The sequence below is a fragment of the Haliotis rubra genome, unplaced genomic scaffold, assembly GCF_003918875.1.
Source record: "Haliotis rubra isolate DU_JTF1 unplaced genomic scaffold, ASM391887v1 Scf107, whole genome shotgun sequence".
Lineage (NCBI taxonomy): Eukaryota > Metazoa > Mollusca > Gastropoda > Lepetellida > Haliotidae > Haliotis > Haliotis rubra.
The window spans coordinates 149,688-157,500 of NW_025764970.1; the positions used below are offsets into that span (position 1 = coordinate 149,688).

The window sequence follows — 7,813 nt, forward strand, 5'->3', positions numbered from 1 at the left end:
TCACGATATACCGCGCCTTACACTAGGTCAGCGCCTTACACTGGGTCACCGATATACGGCGCCTTACACTGGGTCACCGATATGCAGCGGGCGCCTTACACTGGGTCAGCGATATACGGCGCCTTACACTGGGTCACCGATATACTCGCCTTACACTGTCACGATATACGGCGCCTTACACTGGGTCACCGATATACTGCGCCTTACACTAGGTCAGCGATATACTGCGCCTTACACTGGGTCACCGATATACTGCGCCTTACACTGGGTCACCGATATACGGCGCCTTACACTGGGTCACCGATATACGCGCCTTACACTAGGTCAGCGATATACTGCGCCTTACACTGGGTCACCGATATACTGCCTTACACTGGGTCACCGATATACTGCGCCTTACACTAGGTCAGCGGTATACTGCGCCTTACACTGGGTCACCGATATACTGCGCCTTACACTAGGTCAGCGATATACGGCGCCTTACACTGGGTCACCGATATACTGCGCCTTACACTAGGTCAGCGGTATACTGCGCCTTACACTAGGTCACCGATATACTGCGCCTTACACTAGGTCACCGATATACGGCGCCTTACACTGGGTCACCGATATACGGCGCCTTACACTGGTTCAGTGGTATACGGCGCCTTACACTGGGTCAGTGGTATACGGCGCCTTACACTGGGTCAGTCCATCCTCCCTAGGGATGTTATAATTCATTCGTGTATTCGGTGAATCGAACCTTATCACTTCATGAACTGAATTAGCTGTTCGCGATCACAAGAATCGAATATTCATAAATATTCTAAAACGAAATGTTTTGACTTGCATATAGGTGTTATTTATCAAAGCGCGATATGCAAAATGGAACATAGCCAAGCCTGGCATGATAATAGTCAGTCTTATACCGGTACATTTTACTTGACAGTAATGTGGTCGCTGGTCACTGTCAGCATGGTCAAACCTGAATCTAATCAACAATAAACCTACTGCTGACGCGTTATTGTATTCTTACTTAATGTTCCTGACATGTTCCATACTCACCTCATTTGTAGTAGCCTATATGAAATTTCAATAAACTGGACTTGAATGTTCTGAAAGATAGTGGGCGGTTGGGTGGTAGCGTTCGTTCGCTCGTCAGGTGGAAAACCTGGGTTTGATTCCCCACATGGGTACAACTTGTGAAGCCCATTTCTTGTGTCCACCGCTGTCACATTGCTAGAATATTGCTAAAAGCGGCGTAACACTAAACTCACTCACTCTGAAAGATGGAATGACTGTTTGAATAACCAACGCCGTTTCAACAGACCCCGCAAATGAAGAGATATGCAGGTTGTGATTACGTATCAATATAAAATGTTTTATACTCTCCGAGATAATGATGAAATAATACCATCAATACTGCGCGTGGGGGATTTGGGAGGGTTTGTTTGTCACTTGTATGACTGTTATTTAGTTTATGTCTTAAAACGCTCATCACGATACGCAGTTGCCATCACGCTATCTAACCAGAACGCCATTAATTGTGAGATGTTAGAACATGTTTTTGTCGACGTTCTTTAGGAGATCGAATAACAGCAACACTTTGACAACAGTTCGACTCCCTTGACGAGAACCATTAACAAATACGGGAAAATTACATGTTAGCTATTTATGAGATATCACAAAGCCCGTGTAAGACTCAATAGCTGCATGAGTAAAATGTCATTCAGATCATTAGTGATCCCATTGAGATTACACATGTGCTTGGCCATTTTTTATTTTCTGTGTGGTACGAATAGGGCATTGTGCACTGGTGGAGCAAATATGCATTATTTAACATTGGCGAAATGGGACGCATGGGTGAAGATCACGATAAAAGCTCTACTTGAAGACCCTGAATTTAATATCACAATCAGTTGAACGGCTGACTGAAACGGGATACATTAAACAGAACCAAATATTTACCAACTTAAACACAAATCATGCACACCATCATCCACATTTTACGTTTGAAATCTTTTAACATTGATTCATATGTTATGTTCATGAGCCCTTTACCCCAACTTTTAACATTGATTCATATGTTATGTTCATGCTACTAAACACGCATTGGTTTCCGTCTAAAAATGAGTGGGGGAAAATTACGTTACTACAAGATACTTTACATCATACCAAGCATGTAGAGCTATTTATAAATATCTAAAACCACAGACAGACAGACAGACAGACAGACTCTCAGACATACACATCACACACACACACACACACACACACACACACACAGAGAGAGAGAGAAAATTATTACATCATGATCAGTTGTGTCCATTCGCTGAAATATACTAGCCACATAAAGAAACTGTGCATTGTCAAAATATTATCCCAGTTGATAAGTACGATAACAATGTCAAAGGTACATATAAACTTTAATGGCGGGATCATGAGACCATAAGTCGGGAGAATTTCGATTGAAAAGTCAATCACAATGACGTCACGAGTCCACAAGCGGGACGGGTCAAACAACCATGTCACAAGCTCAATAGAGGGTATGTCCACCATCGGCATTGAGAACAGCAGTGCATCGACGACGCATAGAGTCTATCAAACGTGCAAGGAAGGCTTTTGGGATGTCACGCCAGATTCTCTCAAGTTCTGTTGCAAGGTCAAGGACGTTATCTGGCGGATGAGGAAGACGGCGTAGACGTCGATCCATCTCGTCCCAAACATGCTCTATCGGGGAGAGATCCGGTGAATTTGCAGGCCAAGGCAGTAAGTCAACGTTGTGGTGTTGAAAGAAATCCATAGCAACCCTTGCCGTATGAGGGCGGGCATTGTCCTGTTGGAATATTAACCCATGGCAATGACGTTGCAGAAAAGGAATTGCCACAGGTCGAAGAATCTGATCCCTGTAGCCCACACCAGTTAAGTTGCCCTGAACAATCACCAAAGGAGTTCTTTGGTGTGCTGTTATTCCACCCCAAATCATCACGGAACCACCGCCAAAGCGATTCCTCTCCAAGACACAGGCCTGTGCATAGCGTTCTCCCAGGCACGTTGACGTCCATCACTATTGGAAATGTTAAACCTGGACTCATCTGTAAAACAACATTTCTCCACCAAAACAAGGGTCTGCGGACATGATTTCGGCACCACATTCGGCGAGCTTGTCGATGACGTTGTGTCAGGATAGGCCGTATGGCGGGACGTCGTGGTCTGATCCCGCGATGACGTAAACGTTGTCGAACTGTGTTGGGGTGGATACGGCGAAGTCCTGGGATGGTTCAGGTAGTCATCACTGCAGTCTGAAACCTGTGGCGAAGATGGGTCACCTTTATCCATCTGTCCTGTCTTGGCGTTATTACACGTGGACGTCCAGAACGTGGCCGATCGATGACGTCATTTGTGTTCTTGTTGCGTCTCACCAGTGCAGAAATGGTGTTCAGGTGGCAGTGGAAATGTGCAGCCACTTGTCGTTGAGACATTCCCCCACGGACCATCCCAATGGCATCATGACGTTGTGCAGACGTGAGCCTTGGCATGCTATGCGTTTCAATCGCCGTTTAATTTTTTGAACGATTTCAAGGGCAGGGGTTGAGCTTTCCAAAGTGACAGTACTGTGTGGCATTCATTTGCTCTGTTTTTCTTTCCCGGAATGCACGTGCAACAACGTATTGCACGTCTCAAGGACGAACCCACTGACGTCACGGAACGTGGCACGTGCATGCATGTTGGATACATGGTACTAATCTCTGAGTTTAAATCCTTATGTGTCTACACAGGTTTGATAAATTTAGATTTTCAATTTTTGTATGCTCAGTTTCTTTATGTGCCTAGTATATTTCATGTACGGCAACTATTTGTTGACGTGAGATATAATTGGTGGTACTCTTCTTTCTCTTACAAACCGCAGGAACAGATTCTGAGGATTGATGAACCTTTGCAAACAGGGCAAACACAGACATGGCCAACAGAGAAAATAATTACATCATGATCAGTTGTGTCCATTTGTGGAGTCCTGTGGTATACAGTGTAGAGTGAGTATGGTCTTACGCCGCTTTAAGCAAAATGCCAGCAATATCGCGGCGAGGGACACCGGGTGTGGGCTTCACACATTGTGTCCACGTAGGAAATCGAACGCGGGTCTTCGGCGTGACGAGCGAATGGTTTAACAACTCGGCCACCCCACCGTTCAGTTTGCATCGTTCCCTCCCCACACTATAGGCTCGAACTCTGAATGCAGAGGCTTAATTGACGCGTTAGGGTTCCAGCCGACGTCAATAAAACCCCTGACGGTCAGCACACCTCGACTCATCTGTACAGATGACTAACGTCCACTCCAGAGCCTGAACCTCACATGTTTTCTTGACCATATCGAGCACGCCTGGTCACCTGGCAGCAAAACAGGACGTACAGCTGGAAGCCCTGATACTATTGTAATCGACTCCTCGCAGACCTTTGTACAAATCTCACGTAAGCCAGGAGCGTTACGGGCAGTCTGAAGCCGATTTCGCAGGTAAATCTTGTCTATGTCACGTTCTCATGGACCCCAGAACGCGGTCAGTGTTTATTATGTTGCGATCTGTTCGCACCATCCCCAGATTGACTATGGTTTTACGACGAACTCCAAAACGCCAAGCAACCATACTTCGTGCATTTCAGGTTTCGGGCATTCAGTTTCCCTTTAAACGCTCATTTATAAAGCTTAACGAGGTTTGACTGTCAACAAGGATGTTTTTCACATTTACAACGCTTTAGCGTTTTATCTGTGTAGACGAATTTACTCTGAAATATCCATGCTAGTGTTAGATCAATATGATTTGTTTTCATGGTACAGCCCTCTTTCAACGTATGAATATCGGCTATGCAGTTCTATAAGCAATATGTAGACACATGCACACGTAATCGTTTTTGTAGGCAGAAAAAGATGGTTCTTATACGTACAACACTTCTCATATATGCATCTCTTATTATAATCGGGCGGTGGGGTAGCCAAGTGGTTTAAGCGTTCGCTCGTCACGACCAAGACCCGGGGTTCTAGATTCCCCACATGGTTACAATGTGTGAAGTCTATTTCTGTTGGAATGCTGCTAAAAGCGGCGTAAAACAAACTCACTCCTTATCATAATCATGAAAGCAGCTGCTTTGATCCATTTGAAAATATCCGAAACAAGCACCATGCTGTTTGTGAGTGTAATGTTTTATGCCAGTCTTGATTCATTGTGCGTCACCGTACCCTCTCGTTTCTCGTCACCGTACCCTCGCGTCACCATACCCTCTTCACCGTTCATCGCGTCACCGTACCCTCTCGTCACCGAACCCTCTCGTCACCGTACCCTCGCGTCACCGTACCCTCGCGTCACCGTACCCTCTCGTCACCGTACCCTCGCGTCACCGTACCCTCTCGTCACCGAACCCTCTCGGCAGGTGATGCTGCTCATTAGTTTCCACCACTGGTTTGTCTGGTTCAGGTTCGATTATATACAGGAAGCCATGATTCAACAGTTTTTTTAATGTATTTGTGAAACAACATTAAACCATCTCCATTCTACTATAACCTGATATAACGTAAAAACAAGGGGCATATTGCAATACCCACAAAGGACATATTATCGAGGTATTCGCGGGTACATGCTCAACCAATAGATGGCCAACTGTTGGATATTAAGGACCAAACGAGAAGGTGCAATTTAGACAAACTTTAGGGATAAAACTGCTTTATTTCGCGAGAGCCACATTTCGATACAGATTCTTGTACACTGCATTCCGAGAAGAACGGTACAAGTATCTGTACCGAAACGTCGCACTCACGTAATAAAGAAGTTGTTATCCATAAAGTTTGTCTATATTGCACTTCCCAACTTCTAAAATGCCACTTTAAGAAGTTCAACGAGTAGGCGTTTTGAAATTACGGTAGCTTCGAACAATATTTAGTAACATAACCGTGTGTCTGTTTAAGAGGCAAGTCCGAAGTGGCGCAGTACTCAGACTTTTACCACACGACAAAACCCACTAGGAGATGTGGGTAAGGTGATTACAAGCCAAAGTCCTTTAATAGTCAAAGCGAATCTGGAATTTCGAAAAAATCTGGAAAAGGTTCCCCTCCAGAAAAATCAGTAAATGACCATCCAAAGAGCACGTACAATTAGAATCTTGGCAGCTGTGATTAATGTATTCTCGTCAACTGCACACCCTCCCAGTACTAATCAAGCTTTCAGTATTTATAGTCCTATATTTATTATATACATCAAGAATAGTGCTGAATAGGCCTACGTCCATAGATGTTTTCAGTTATGCATTTAGCTTCCTGTTCTGGGAAATCTGACCAAATATCGTAATAATAGTGCATGTTTAAATGAGTTAATGCAGTTTTATGGCGCTGTAGCAATATTCCAGCAACAACACGACGGGGTACTCTAGATGTCGTCTTCACATACTGCACCAATATGGGAATCAACACGGGTCTAAGCGTGATGAAGGAATGCTTTAACCACCCGTCTACCCGCAGCTTTCAGATGAAGCTCTGCACACCCAGACAGGATGCTGAATGCCTAATTACGATTGGGTTGTTAACGTTCGGTTGAAATATAGAACTGGTTATATACCTGTGTGTCAGCTTATGATGTCAGTGACCCGCAGACTCGACACCACGACGGCAGATCAAATGTGCACCCAACGGTCTCACAGTCACACTTCCCAACCGTGCCCGGCCCAGGGCAACTCGTTCGCTTCACTCAACTGCGCAGATTAATGTCCGTCACCTCAACAAGCTGGGTTAACTATCGTCTGCTCAGATTGGCACGTGCACTGAGCTGAAATTGACATCGTGCACGTGGATTGATTTACACCGTCGTTTTCAGGCTTGTTTCAGTGTTAGCTGACGTAATAAGACGAGTTAGACTCGACCAAGCATAAATATTTTGACCAGTTACCAAATAGGCAGACGACCTATTTAAGAGACATATTCTGTTAACACAGGATTCAATTGCTAATAACAGGACAACGATTACAGCGTTAATTCTGCCCGTGAGAATGGAAAGTCTGGTGGAAATTGCCTTAATTCCTAACACATAAACGTAAACTTGGCAATAAAGTTGTGTTTAAGGAGGGAAATCGATAGCAGTTTCTTGCACGGTGATCCAAGTGCCTATTAAAGACAAAAATATCACTTGTGAGAACCTAACTGGACAAAACTATTCTTGTGCCGCAACACCTGGCTATAATCACTAAACCACATTAGGTGTGCCAATATAAAATTACATGTGTCCTAAAACACGTTGAGTTAATGTGACCAATACCTGACATCTCTACCTAACCTACCCATACGGGTTTCAATCGCAGTGGAAAATGTATTAATACATTTTACAAAACATTTATAGGTGACCAATATTGTAAACACTTTAAATCTCTGTCGACGATAAGTTTCGGGAAATATATGACGAGCCCATCGTTCAGATGTGGATGGCGGACGACAGGCCCATACGCATATAGCCTACAATCAGTTCATATGTATTCCCCCTGCACTGTGATCTCAAAAGGCACCAATTTACCAGAATGTTATATTGGCACTTAATGCCTTAATTGTGATCATGTAGAACTCCCAGTTGAGCGTAAATATTTCAGAAAGCTCTTATACTCACGTAATGACACACACGTTGCACTCGGATCTGCTCGGCTTATTCCGCGAACTACACAAAGTAGCAGAACTGGAGTAGCGATATAACGTTTACATTTTAATCAGTATCCTGTCAGATCCCGTCATCGGAAGCTCGTATGAAATGGTGATCGTTATAAAGACAGTTTGCCTTATACACATGATAAAAGGGCAGATTATACA

The 7,813-nt window shown here is 44.2% G+C and overlaps 1 protein-coding gene across 3 annotated transcripts in view; it reads right to left on the reverse strand.

Moving 5' to 3' along the window:
• Positions 1–7,693, reverse strand: part of LOC124279378 (serine/threonine-protein kinase A-Raf-like) — a 75,869-nt gene extending 68,176 nt beyond the window's left edge. For 2 of the 3 annotated variants that reach the window (XM_046715200.1, XM_046715205.1), the window contains exon 1: positions 6,582–6,755. The gene's annotated coding sequence lies outside the window, so the exon portion shown is untranslated. Of the gene's footprint in view, positions 1–6,581; positions 6,756–7,616 lie in introns of those variants that run through there. The other variant, XM_046715213.1, reaches the window with a different exon arrangement.
• Between the last annotated feature and the right edge of the window lie 120 nt (positions 7,694–7,813).